Source organism: Gossypium arboreum, chromosome 4 (assembly GCF_025698485.1).
Source record: "Gossypium arboreum isolate Shixiya-1 chromosome 4, ASM2569848v2, whole genome shotgun sequence".
Lineage (NCBI taxonomy): Eukaryota > Viridiplantae > Streptophyta > Magnoliopsida > Malvales > Malvaceae > Gossypium > Gossypium arboreum.
The window spans coordinates 28,145,210-28,160,087 of record NC_069073.1 but is presented as its reverse complement, the minus strand read 5'-3'; positions in this window follow the sequence as shown (position 1 = coordinate 28,160,087).

Here is a 14,878-nt window from a genome sequence, read left to right as displayed (position 1 = left end):
GATTGATATGTAAAAATAGAGCTAGTAGAGTGTGATGTTGAGAAATGTATTAACTAGAATTTCTTTAGAACCTAACTTCTTCAATGAAAATCATAATGTGGGATTTGTAATGTCAGAAATAGGTGGAGGAATAAATCTTGAAATGTAAGATATCTGAATGTCATAATTATAGTAAGCAGATTATGACTGTCTCTCTTGAGATACTCTATGAGTTCATTTACTCTTGGAAGTATTACTGGGGCTATCTATTTTCAGATAAATTGTTATCGTACGAAAATGTTTTCTAATTTTGGAATAGGACGAAAGTATTGATAGTTTGACTGGTATATAATCTGTATTGCTCTATTTTCTCTCTGGCATTCTATTACATTCCGTCTATTGGGATTTTATGAGAAATGCACATGATGCCATGATTTTGTTTCTTCTAATTGATATTCTATTCAATATATATATATATATATATAGGGGAAGGTACATTATCCTTGTTGCATTTAATTCCAGTGGCCTTGAATGATGTATTCTTCTGGACTTGTTTCCTCTAGGAAATTATCGAAATCTTCCATATTTTCTTATGAGCTTTGTTCTAGGTCTTCCATTATAATATTATATCTTCGATTTCTCTATCTTGGACTTCTTAATCCTGGTTTTCTTCTTATCTATATTCCGAAATTTATCAATCACGGCTCATATCTATAGTGTGTTCTTCAGTTGTGATAATCATGTCAAATGTGACTATGCTTCTCGTTTGATCATAGTAATGTGGTAATTCTAGTATCTAGATTTCTCTAAATCTTCGTGAAGTCAGCAAAGGCATAAGTGGTGAAATTGCTAGTTATAATTTGTATGGTGGATTTATTTTCTCAAGTAAGTTAATCGCAGTTGATGCCTTCAATTGAGATATCCTTGTTGCTTGAATTAATGCTTTTGAAATGGTTTTTGATTAGTATTATAAGTGAACTTTGAATGATTACATATTGAATCGTTTTATTGATTGGAAGAGAGGATTTCTTGAAATGTCATTTATTAATGATTAAGACCGACTCAGTGGTTTAATCGGTATTGGTTACTATTTGAAAAACTAAACTAGATATTCATGTCTGGGAATAAAATTTCATTCCTTTACGAGTAAAAGACGAATAGTTTGAATGAAAAGTGTATATTCCCTAGCAGACATTGATATGATTTAAAGTTGCTATGAATGATAAAGTTATCGCCTTGTAAAAGTTGAACAGTTTATTCCATGTTAGTAAAGTTTAGAACAGACGAGAACATTGTTAATCTGGACATTAGACTTCGTTTGGCCTACATTGGGCAAGAAATTCTTGATTTTCAGTTATGTATTGTTAAATGGATTGTGATACGTTTCAAGACAAAAAGGCAATGTGATAGCTTAATGTATCTGCTGTCATAGAAAGATTTGAGTTTGAGATAGTGTAGATGATCTGAGATTGTTGTTGTATGATCTTTAAGTAAAGGAAAATGTGGCTACAAATGCTCGGGTAGAAAGTCCTAAGCTATTACAGAGAGTTTGCAAGAAAGCTCACAGGAGTAATTTGTTGGTGTTCAAGTTTGGAACTCGACATTTCTGATTTTTGCATTTGATACATGAAATGTTATCAGGGTTAAAGTTGAATATCAGGGGATGTCAGAATGATTTTCGCCAGTGGTGGTAATTGAATGGAAATGAGAATGAGATTATTATAGATTTCATATCAGGATTATTTCTATCTTTGAAAGAGAAAGATGTTATGTGACTTGTTGTTAAGTAATTGATGAATATGAAAATCATGTTGGTATGTACTAAATTTCTGTTCATCGGACTTATGGAATTATCTTTGAGATTGTTGAATTTCTTAAAATGCTAGTTTTTGATAATTAAACTACTCTTCTGGTAAGACTTTCAGGGACAAAATTCCCTACAGGGGGAGAGTTGTAACATCCCGAATTAGGGCCTAGTCGGAACAGTGGTTTCGGGACCACAAATTCAACGTAGAAATTTTTTTTCTTATATTTTTATGGTCTACAATTTCACGGGATGATTTCATGAAAATTTCGTTCGAAAATTTTGACGTTTGGGCACTCAATTTTGTCAAAAGGACTAAATTGTAAAAAGTGTAAAAGTTGAGTTCTACATGTTAAAGGTGTCTAATTGTTATGAAATTTTAAATTGGAGGCCCTTAAATGGTAATTAGACCATTGGATAATTTTTTGGACAAAAATGGACAGGAAATGGGTGAAATAGAATATTTTTAAGTTAGGGGCATTTTGGTAATATAGTAATTAAAATGAATTAAAAACAAAATTAAAAGCCAATATTTGTCCATCTTCTACCCCATGGCTGAAACTTGCATGGAGAAGACATAGCTAGGGTTTTTCAAGCTTCCAAGCTCGATTGTAAGTACGTTCTAGCCCCGTTTTTAATGATTTTTATGTTTCTGAAATCCTCGTAACAAGATCTATCATTTCTACCCCATATTTTGAGCTAGGGTTTGTGTTTAAAAATTTACCCATGGATGACATGCATGTGTTTTGATGTCTATTGGTAGAAAGCGAATGTTCAGTCTATAATAAACGACTTTTACTAAGTGATTTTCGATGAAATTGGCAAAAAGGACCATTTTGTAAAAGTTACAAAATTTGTCATAAAAGTGTGATTTAGTGGAAATTAGGGGCTGTTACAGTTATGAAAATGATTCGGCTAGGCTTAAAATGCAAGGAAATAAAATAAAAATCATTTTACGAGCCTAGGGGCCAAAGTGCAAATATGTGAAAGTTTAGGGGTCAAAATGAAAATTTTGTAAAAGTATGATTTTTGGACCCATATGAATAATGTGACTAATTAGTAATCTAAATTTGATATTATAGATCAAGGAAAATGAGATTCGGGCATAGATTGGAAATGAATGAGATTACAAACTAAATCAGAATATATAGTCGTACTCGAACCTGAGGTAAGTTCATGTGATTTTAATAATGCAATATTGTATATGAATGCTAATGCTTCGATATTAAACAAGTTGTAAGTATATATATGTGAATAATTTGATATTATGTGATTATTTTGATGATATAACATGTTCTTGATGTTTTGCTATTATGATGAAATTGTTGCAATGCCATGTGATTATGAGATATTGTTATGTGAATGAAGCCACAATTCGAGTACGTCTGGTAAAGGTTTGGAATTTTGATGGAATATGATGTTTCTTTGAAATGAGTAAGTTTGTATGTAAATAATAATTCTATTCTTTTTATTTTCTTATCTTTTATTATTATATGAGATGTGGCTACTTATAGAATGATCAATTAATGTAAACTACGAATCAGAATTGACTAAGAACGAGTTAGTAAAATGTTGAAAAGTGACAAATTTCCTAATTAAACCTTCAGAATAGAAGAGATACAAATGATCCGTTGTGAGTCACTTGTGTAGTACTAAGTGCAGGCTACTACGTGTACCAGATTGATAGGTCGCATGTGTAGTACTAAATGCAGGCTACTATGCATACCCATTAACTTCGATCACTTGTGTAGTACTAAGTGTAGGCTACTACGTGTATCAGATGGTTAAGTCATGTTTGTAGTACTAAGTTCAGGCTATTACGTGCACCAGATTAATAGGTCGCATGTGTAGTACTAAGTGTAGGCTACTATGCATACCAAAGAGCTTCGGTTGCAAGGGTGGTATATGCACAGGCCACGGGGTATCTGTTATTATTCCAATGAGTTGAACGGGAAATTTACTAAGTGAAAATACATATGTACATGACTATGTGATGAATAAGTGAAAATATATCTATGTGAAAAGTTGTTAGCAATGTGCTCGATAGTTGAGCGAATCTTTTGGTAAAATAGAATGGAGTAAGTGAAATTATGTAAAAGTAAAATTTTGTAATAAAACAATTTTGGACTGCAGCAGTTGTGTGACTGTGAAAAATTACCAAAAATGGTAGAAATTGAATTATATGTTGAATAATATATGAAATTAAAGATTAATTAGTATATTTTCTCACAAAAGAAATGGTGAAGGAAAAAGAATTTCATATTCTGTGATAATTGGATATTTGTGAGACAGGGTCAAAATGATATTGGAATCCCCTATTCTGATTTGGGAAAATCATTAAAAATTGTACAAAAATAATTATGGGTCATAATTTTCATGCCTAAGATCCTTAAGGAGGCTAGTTTTTGGGAAAATTAGCGGTTCTCAATTTGAAGTCCCATACCATGAGATAAATAATTATTAGTAAAGAGAGGTTGAATCTGTCGGACAATGAAATAGGGGTATATTTAATGAATAAAATGTACTTATTGGCAACGCCAAAAATTCTAAAAATTTATGGTAAAAATATATATGAGTCTAGTTTCAGGGAAAATTTACAGATCTTAATTTGGAATTCTGTAGCTCCAGATATAAATAATTTAGTAACTATGACTCGAGAAAACAGCATGACCAGAAAATAAGTAAAAGTGTAATTATGATTATATTTCCATGGAATCATGTTGATAATTTGCTTATTATTTTCATATGGACTTAATAAGCTTTAAGCTTACTTCCTCCTTTCCATTTCTTTTAGTGTTGTCAGGTCGGCTCGGGGTTGGAGATTGTCGGAGGTAGCATCACACTATCAAGCCAATACCTTTGGAATATTGTTACATATGTTAGAATTATCAAGCAAGTGACATGTATAAGCACCTAGTTCTATGACATGTGTTATTATGATTTGGCCAAATGTATTGGCCTATTTTGAGCTATTGTATATGGTCATGAGATGTGGCTCATATTGATTATGGCTTGTAAGTATTGCTAGTCAAGTTATGATTTATTGCTTATGATGCGAAGATATAATTATGTTTGTTTGTCATACATGGTTGGAAATATGTCATGTGTGTTGAATGCATGTTCTATGACCATGAATTAAATGTGTAATAAACATGGAAGTTTGATGATAAGTTGAAATAAATTGGCACAAAGATAACTATGGTATGGCTAGTCTTGGCTTAATGTGGGAATGAGTAACACATGCATGTTGATAGGTAAATGATATGTTTCTGTAACACCCTGAATTTGGGCCTAGAAGTTTTGGGCCTTGAGCATGGGAGCGGTTGAAGGCAGCTTATAATATTCTGTTGTGCGTGAAAATTTCGTAGTTGAAGGCTTGTTTTAGTGGTTAAGTGTCTTTGAGAAGTGTTGGAGAAGTCCCGGTTCAAACTCGGACTCTAGCAAAAATTTTGGTTTAAGGTGAATCAAACCACGGGTGTAGTAGGTAGGTCTTAAGAATATTGTTGGAGAAATTGTGACACAAAAGCCTTGTAGCTTAGTGGCAAGTAGCGTGTAGAGCATTTAAGGGGAGGCATGGGTTCGAATCCCAGGGCAAGCAAAGAGCATTTATTTTGCTAACAAGGCGGCAAGAGTTGGTGTTGAATTTAAACTCGATGATAGAGGATCCCACATCGGAAGCTAACATAAGAGTGGATGCTGTCGGCTTTAAATATAGAGAACCATGAGGAGAGTAAAGGTACCTTTCTTGGCTGATCCCTTTCGCTTTATGGCATGTTCGTTTGGGTTGGGCGTCGGCTGAGAGTGCTCGGAGAGTGGATTAACTCCAATCTCCAATCAGGTGTGTATTTCTCACTACTCTAGCTGTAGGATGGCTACTTCGGGCCGCGATGGGCCGAAAGGGGCCATGTGGGCCCAATGGGCCTACGGGCCGTAGGCCCAATTAGTTAAGTTGTTTGATTGTGTAGTAATATTGGACTAGGCTAGGTGATCTCATATCTGTGGCTAGATTTGGGCTAAAAGGGCCACACGAGCGTGTGGGCCCATTTGGGCCGAGAATAGGCTTTAGGGCCATTCGTATTTTTATCCCTATTTAGAATACTTCAGTTTACCAAATTACCAAAATACCCCTGGTTTGTAAAATTACTAAAATACCCTTGGTTTATAAAATCACCAAAATACCCCTGGTTTGTAAAATTACCAAAATACCCTTGGTTTACAAAATTACTAAAATACCCCTAGTTTGTAAAATTACTAAAATACCCTTTGTTTGTAAAATTACCAAAATACCCTTGGTTTGTAAAATTATCAAAATACCCCTAGTTTGTAAAATTACCAAAATATACCTGATTTGTGAAATTACTGAAATACCTTCGACCTGTAAAATTATTGAAATACCCTCGACTTGTAAAATTACCAAAGTGCCATTGATTTACAGAATTACCGTTTTACCCTCGATTTACAAAATTACCGAAATACACCTGTAGTGTAGAATTACCAGAATACCCCTGTAGGGTAAAATTACCAAAATACCCCTATAGGGTAGAATTACCGGAATACCCCTGTAGGGTAGAATTACCAAAATACCCCAATAGGGTAGAATTATTGGAATACCTCAGTAGGTAGAATTACCTAATACCCCAGTAGGTAGAATTACCTAATACCCACAGAGGGTAGAATTACCAAATACCCACAGTAGGGTAGAATTGTCGCAATACCCCGTAGGGTAGAATTACCAAATACCCTTGTAGGGTAGAAATACCTAATACCCCACAGTAGTGTAGAATTATCGAATACCCCTGTGAGGTAGAATTACCTAATACCCCAGTAGGTAAAATTAACTAAATACCCTATAGGTAGACATACCAAATACCCCTATAGGTAGAATTACCAAATACCTCAGTAGGGTAGAATTACCAAATACCCTTTAGGTAGAATTACCAAATACCCTCGTAGGTAGAATTACCAAATACCCTTGTAGGATAGATTTACCAAATACCCCAGTAGGTCAAATTACCAAATACCCTTATAGGATAGAATTACCAAAATACCCCTGTGGGTAGAATTACCAAAAACCCCTATAGGTAGAATTACCAAATACCCTTGTAGGGTAGAAATACCAAATACCCTCGTAGGTAGAATTATCAAATACCCACGTAGGTAGAATTATCAAATACCCCTATAGGTAGAATTACCAAATACACCTGTAGGTAGAATTACCAAATACCCACGTAGGGTAGAATTACCAAAATACCCTTGTAGGTAGAATTACCAAATATCCCTATAGGGTAGAATTACTGAAATACCCCTTTAGAGTAGAATTACCGAAATACCCCTGTAGGGTAGAATTACCGAAATACCCCTGTAGGATAGAATTATCGAAATACCCCTGTAGGGTAAAATTACCGAAATACCCTTATAGGATAGAATTACCAAAATACCCTTATAGGATAGAATTACCAAAATACCCTTGTAGGGTAGAATTACCAAAATACCCCTTATAGGGTAGAATTATCGAAATACCCTTGTAGGGTAGAAATACCGAAATACCCCTGTAGGGTAGAATTACTGAAATACCCCTGTAGGGTAGAATTACTGAGATACCCTTGTGGGGTAAAATTACCATTTTGCCCCTAGGGTGTTAAATGACTGTTTTGCCCTTGTGGGCAAGTGACTGACTTGGACTATGTGGTTGACGGATTTGAGTGTGAATATATGTTGGTGATATGAATAAATTGATTGTGATTGTTTGATTCAAACATGGGCATGACATCCTGCATACATGACATGTTGCATGGCTTGGGATTTCGTGACGAGGAAGATCTCGATTCATTAAGGTCGCATGTGTCGCCCGAGACGACTGTGGACCGATCGATGGCTGAGTGCCGATCATGTTACCGAAGGCTGTGTGCCGTTATTGTGGGCTTTGTATTGATATTGTGGGCTTCGTGCCGATTATAGACACGTTATCGATGGTTCTGTGCCAACCTAAATATGGCTTCGTGCCATCTTGACTATGGCTTCGTGCCAAACGTATTTACCTGTGGCTATGTGCCTAAGATATTTTTTTTGACGACTCTATGTCGATCATATTTACCGAAGGCTATGTGCCAGTTATATTACCGTCACTGATGGCTACGTGCCGAAGTTATTACAGTTATCGATGGCTTTGTGCCTCGTCTTCTGTTAAGTGGCTTTGCCACATTATCTGATTCTGGTGGCTATGCCACAAATATCTGTTCTAGAGGCTTTGCCTCAACTTATTGATATCTAAGTAGCAATGCTGCAACTGTGGAGTGCAGGGCTGGGTGGGTTGAGCTATTCCCCACATGGAGTGTAGGGCTGGTACGGGTGGAGTGTAGCGGGTAGTTATAGGATGGGTTGGGATTGCATTTACATTCTGATTTTGATTCTCATTCGACATCGATTCGATTCGATTCTGTCACCGATTACGATTACGATTCGATTCGATTCTTATTCTAGTTCTGATAATGTTTCTTATTTTGTAATGGTTTAAAGCCCATTTGGTACTGTCAGTTATAGTGGGCTAAGGCCCAATTGATACTGAAACTATAAGTAAGTCTGGGGCCAAACTTTTAATTCTTTTATATGACTGACTGTTCCTTTTATAGTAGGGGATTTCACACTGAGTTTTCATAAACTCACCCGCTTATTAACCTTTCGTAATTTCCAACCTTAGACGAATTGAGGTCGAGAGGGCTCGGAGGAAGCCATACACACTGCTTATGTTACAATTTTGATTATTACTTTTAAATGTTTTATGTGGGTTGTAGTAAAGCCGTTGCAATTTTCTGAATTTCAAATTTGGAATTTTATTTATTGTTATTATAATTGCTAGTATTAGAACACGGTTTCCAAAGCAACTACTATTGTTCAAAACATTATGTAACCGCAATTGTTTTTAAATTAAGCTTCCGCAACTGCCAGGATTTTTACAAAGTTGTTTAGAATGTTATTCAGCTGAGGTTTTCTAACAAGGTTTAAAAATGGTATAAGTTTTTAATTATTAAGAAGGGTTTTTAATGGAAACATGGTTTTCGAAAATCACTTCAATGTGGCACGCCAGATTCGAGCCAAACTTCCAGGTCGGGTTTGGGGTGTTACATTTAGTGGTATAAGAGCCGAGTTGCAACAACTCGGCTGTGGATTGGGTTTTCAAAGGTTGAATTTCAGAAATTTTTTTCAACCACGTGGTCTGTTTGAAGTATTTCTCTTAAAGAGTGTGGCATACCGAGTCTCCGGCGCCGAATCCGTAAGTCTTCTAAATACTTTTGTTTGTTTAGAAATTGAAATACTGTGGATTCCTTAGATATTGGTCTAAACTTAAATTTGGTTTTTATTTTATGTGGATGTGATGTTTGGATATAGAAATTGTATATATGTGTGATAAATATGTGGCTGCTTCTGTGAATAAGTGTTGTATGTATGAGATGTTTCAAGTTCTAGTTGAAGTGTGATAGTGATAGTAGGATCAGAGTGCGCAGCGGTAGCGTAGTGGGGTAGATGTTACACGACTACCCTATTAGACGGAAATTTCGGGGACAAAATTTCTTTAAGGGAGGTAGAGTTGTAACACCCTGAATTTGGGCCTAGAAGTTTTGGGCCTTGAGCATAGGAGCGGTTGAAGGCAGCTTATAATATTCTGTTGTGCGTGAAAATTTCGTAGTTAAAGGCTTGTTTTAGTGGTTAAGTGTGCTGAGAAGTGTTGGAGAAGTCCTGGATTCAAACTTGGACTCTAGCAAAAATTTTGGTTTAAGGTGAATCAAACCCTGGTGTAGTTGGTAGGCCTTAAGAATATTGTTGGAGAAATTGTGACACAAAAAGCCTTGTGGCTTAGTGGCAAGTAGCGTGTGGAGCATTTAAGGGGAGGCATGGGTTCGAATCCCATGGCAAGCAAAGAGCATTTATTTTGCTAACAGGTGCGGTAAGAGTTGGTGTTGAATTTAAACTCGATGATAGAGGATCCCACATCGGAAGCTAACATAAGAGTGGATGCTGTCGGCTTTAAATATAGAGAACTATGAGGAGAGTAAAGGTACCTTTCTTGGTCGATCTCTTTCGCTTTATGGCGTCTTCGCTTGGGTTGAGCGTCATTAAGAGTGTTCGGAGCGTGGATTAACTCCAGGTCTCCAATCGTGTGTATTTCTCAGACTCTAGTCAGAGGATGGCTACTTCGGGCCGCGATGGGCCGAAAGGGGCCATGCGGGCCCAATGGAACGAAGGGCCCAATTGGATAAGTTGTTTGATTGTGTAGTAAATATTGGACTAGGCTAGGTGAATCTCATATCTGTGGCTAGATTTGGGCTAAAAGGGCCATACGAGCGTGTGGGCCCATTTGGACCGAGAATAGGCTTTAGGACCATTCGTATTTTTATCCCTATTTAGAATACTTTAGTTTACCAAATTACCAAAATACCCCTAGTTTGTAAAATTACTAAAATACCCTTTGTTTATAAAATTACCAAAATACCCCTGGTTTGTAAAATTACCAAAATTCCCCTGGTTTGTAAAATTATCAAAATACCCTTAGTTTGGAAAATTACCAAAATATTCCTGATTTGTGAAATTACTGAAATACCCTCTACTTGTAAAATTATAGACATACCCTCGACTTGTAAAATTACCAAAGTACCCTTGATTTACAAAATCACCGTTTTACCCTCGATTTACAAAATTACCGAAATACCCCTGTAGGGTAGAATTACCTAATACCCCTATGGGGTAGAATTACCAAAATACCCTCAGAGGGTAAAATTACCTAATACCCACGTAGGTAGAATTACCGCAATACCCTCGTAGGTAGAATTACCAAATACCCGTAGGTAGAATTATCGCACACCCACGTAGGTAGAAATCTTGAAATACCCCGTAGGTAGAATTACCTAATACCCCTATAGGGTAGAATTACCTAATACCCTTGTAGGTAGAATTATCGAAATACCTCAGTGAGGGTAGAAATACCAAATACCCCTGTAGGGTAAAATTATCGAAATACCCCTGTAGGGTAGAATTACCGAAATACCCCTGCAAGGTAGAATTACCGAAATACCCCTGTAGGGTAGAATACCCTTGTAGGGTAGAATTATCGAAATACCCCTGTAGGGTAGAATTACTGAAATACCCTTGTAGGATAGAATTACCGAAATACCCTTGTAAGGTAGAAATATCGAAATACCCCTGTAGGGTAGAATTACCGAAATACCCCTGTAGGGTAGAATTATCGAAATACCCTTGTAGGGTAGAATTACCGAAATACCCCTGTAGAGAAGAACAGGGTAAAAATACCGAAATACCCCTATAAGGTAGAATTATTGAAATACCCCTATAGGGTAGAATTACCGAAATACCCTTGTAGGGTAGAAATATCGAAATACCCCTGTAGGGTAGAATTACTGAAATACCCCTGTAGAATAGAATGACCGAAATACCCTTGTAGGGTAGAATTACCGAAATACCCTTGTAGAGTAGAACAGGGTAAAATTACCGAAATACCCCTATAGGGTAGAATTATCGAAATACCCTTGTAGGGTAGAATTACCAGAATACCCCTGTAGGGTAGAATTATCGAAATACCCCTGTAGGGTAGAATTACTGAAATACCCCTGTAGAATAGAATTACCAAAATAACCTTGTAGGGTAGAATTACCTAAATACCCCTGTAGGGTAGAGTTACTGAAAAACCCCTGTAGGGTAAAATTACTAAAATACCCCTATATGGTAGAATTATTTATATACCCTTGTAGGGTAGAAATACCGAAATACCCCTCGTAGGGTAGAATTATCAAATACCCACAGTAGGGTACAATTCTCAAAATACCCACGTAGGTAGAATTCCTGAAATACCCTTATAGGGTAGAATTACCAAGATACCCTTGTGGGGTAAAATTACCATTTTGCCCTTAGGGTGTTAAATGACTATTTTGCCCTTGTGGGCAAGTGACTGACTTGGACTATGTGATTGACGGATTTGACTGTGAATATATGTTGGTGATATGAATGACTTGATTGTGGTTGTTTGATTCAAATATGGGCATGACATCCTGCATACATGACATGTTGCATAGGTTGGGATTTCGTACGGAGGAAGATCTGATCTGTTAAGGTCGCACGGGTCGCCCGAGACGACTGTGGACCGATCGATGGCTGAGTGTCGATCATGTTACCGAAGGCTGTGAGCCGTTATTGTGGGCTTCGTATTGATATTGTGGGCTTCGTGCTGATTATAGACACGTTATTGATGGCTCTGTGCCAACCTAAATATGGCTTCGTGCCATCTTGACTATGGCTTCGTGCCAAACGTATTTACCTGTGGCTATGTGCCTAACATATTTTTTTTGACGACTCTGTGTCGATCATATTTACCGAAGGCTGTGTACCAGTTATATTACCGTCACTGATGGCTATGTGCCGAAGTTATTACAGTTATCGATGGCTTTGTGCCTCGTCTTCTGTTAAGTAGCTTTGCCACATTATCTGATTCTGGTGGCTATGCCACAAATATCTGTTGTGGAGGCTTTGCCTCAACTTATCGATACCGAGCAGAGAATGCTTAAGCAATCGTGGAGTGCTTGGTGGGTGGGTTGAGCTATTCCCCACATGGAGTGTAGGGCTGGTACGGGTGGAGTGTAGCGGTTGGTTATAGGCTGGGTTGGGATTGCATTCACATTCTGATTTTGATTCTGTTACCTAATATTGATTCTGATTCTAATTCTGTCACCTGATTCTGATTCTGATTCTGATTCTAGTTCTGATAATGTTTCTTATTTTGTAATGGGTTAAAGCCCATATGGTACTGTCTGTTATAGTGGGCTAAGGCCCAATTGATATTGAAACTGTAAGTAAGACTGGGGCGAAACTTTTAATTCTTTTATATAACTGACTGTTCCTTTTATAGTAGGGGATTTCACACTGAGTTTTCATAAACTCACCCCGTTTATTAACCTTTCAGGTAATTTCCAGCCTTAGATGGGTCAGGGCTGCGAGGGGCTCGGAGGAAGCCACACACACTGTTTTATGTTACAATTTTGATTATTACTTTTAAATGTTTTATGTGGGTTGTAGTAAAGCCGTTGCAATTTTTTGGATTTCTAATTTGGAATTTTATTTATTGTTCTTATAATTGCTAGTATTAGAACACGGTTTTCCAAAGCAACTACTGTTGTTCAAAACATCATGTAACCGCAATTGTTTTTAAATTAAGCTTCCGCAACTGCCAGGATTTTTACAAAGTTGTTAAGAATGTTATTCAGCTGAGGTTTTCTAACAAGGTTTAAAAAGGGTATAAGTTTTTAATTATTAAGAAGGGTTTTTAATGGAAACATGGTTTTTGAAAAACACTTCAATGTGACACGCCAGATTCGAGCCAAACTTCCTGGCTGGGTTTGGGGTGTTACAGTTTCTATCATAATTGAGGATGTTGAATGCCATTGGATCCATGTATATGTGTATACATGTGAGGGTAACAAAAAGGCTTGGAAAATAGCCTAAGAGTTAACTACATGGGATGAGACATAGCCATGTGTCTCAACCGTGTGATGGACACGGCCTGATGGCACACGGACATGTTACCCTGTTTCATGAGAAAAATTTTTAGGTTTTTCCCAGAGCTTTCTAAGTTCTCGGTTTAGTCTTGAACCCTTTCTAAAGTATGTTTTGGACTTCCTAAACCCAAATAAGGGACTATGTGCTTGTGATTGAATGTTTTAAAATATGAATGAAATTTTATGGCCCGATTTTGCATGTTTATGAATATTTAAGTCTGGTAATGCCTCAAACCCTATCCCAGCTTCGGATACGGGTAAGGGGTGTTACACCTTATCCCTCCATTAATTACTCCAGCTTCTCCCAATTCAAATTCAATTCAACAACCATGACCAATTCAAACTTCACCCTTTTACCAAGTCCACAACAACCTTCCAGAGTTTCAATCCAATTCAAACACTTACCATCCCTATGTAGCAAAATAATTGCATTTTGCTTGCAAGGGGATTCGAACCTTTGCCCTTCTCACATGCTCACACCCTATTTGCCTCCGTGCCAGAAGCTCTTGTGTTACACTTTATCCTCAATTAATTATAAGGTCTATAGGCCAAAGTCCAAGCTCCTTTAAAAGAAAAACCAAAAAAAAAATGCAAGAGCCAAGACTTGAACCCAGACTCCCTTGCAACCTTAATGACGCCACAACCATTAGACCACATACTTCCTTCTGTCATTTACTTAACACAATAATTTAAAAGGCCTACTTCCAAGCATCTAGGGTTTTATTCACTTAAAACCAAAATTTTTGCTAAAACCCAAGTTTGAACGCAAGATTTCTCCAACACTTTTCAAGGCCATTAACCACCAAAGCAGACATTTAATTGTGTCATTTTCTTGCACAATGAAATACTTATATACAACCTCATTACAGACCCATACTCAAGGCATAATACTTCTAGTCCCAAATTCGGGGCGTTACAATTTGTATGTTTTGGAGATAGTGAGACTTCACAGAGTGCCCTTGTCAATTATCTCGGATAGGGATCCTACGTTTACCTCGAGGTTTTGGAAGAAGTTGCAAGAAGCTTTGGGGACAAAGTTGAATTTTAGCACAACTTTCCACCTGCAAACCGACGGTCAGTCGAAAAGAGTAATTCTGATATTGGAAGACATGTTATGGTGTTGTGTTCCTGAGTTTCAAGGCATTTGGGAAAGATATTTACCCTTGGTCAAATTTGCCTATAACAACAGTTATCAATCAAGTCTGAAAAATGGCACCTTATGAGGCTTTATATTGGACTGAGTTGGGAGAGAACCAGATTCACGAGGTCGATTTGGTCAAAGAAACCGAGGAAAAGGTTAAGGTGATTCATGATTGCTTGAGAGCAGCATTGGATAGACAGAAATCCGACGCGGACTTGAAAAGGAAAGAAATCAATTTTCAAGTCGGGGATAAAGTGTTTTTGAAAGTATCCCTGGGAAAGAAAGTCCTTAGATTTGGTAGAAAAGGCAAGCTGAGTCTACCGTTTATTGGACCTTATGAGGTGACTGAGAGAATTGGGCCAGTAGCATACTTGATAAACCGTAAATTATACATAT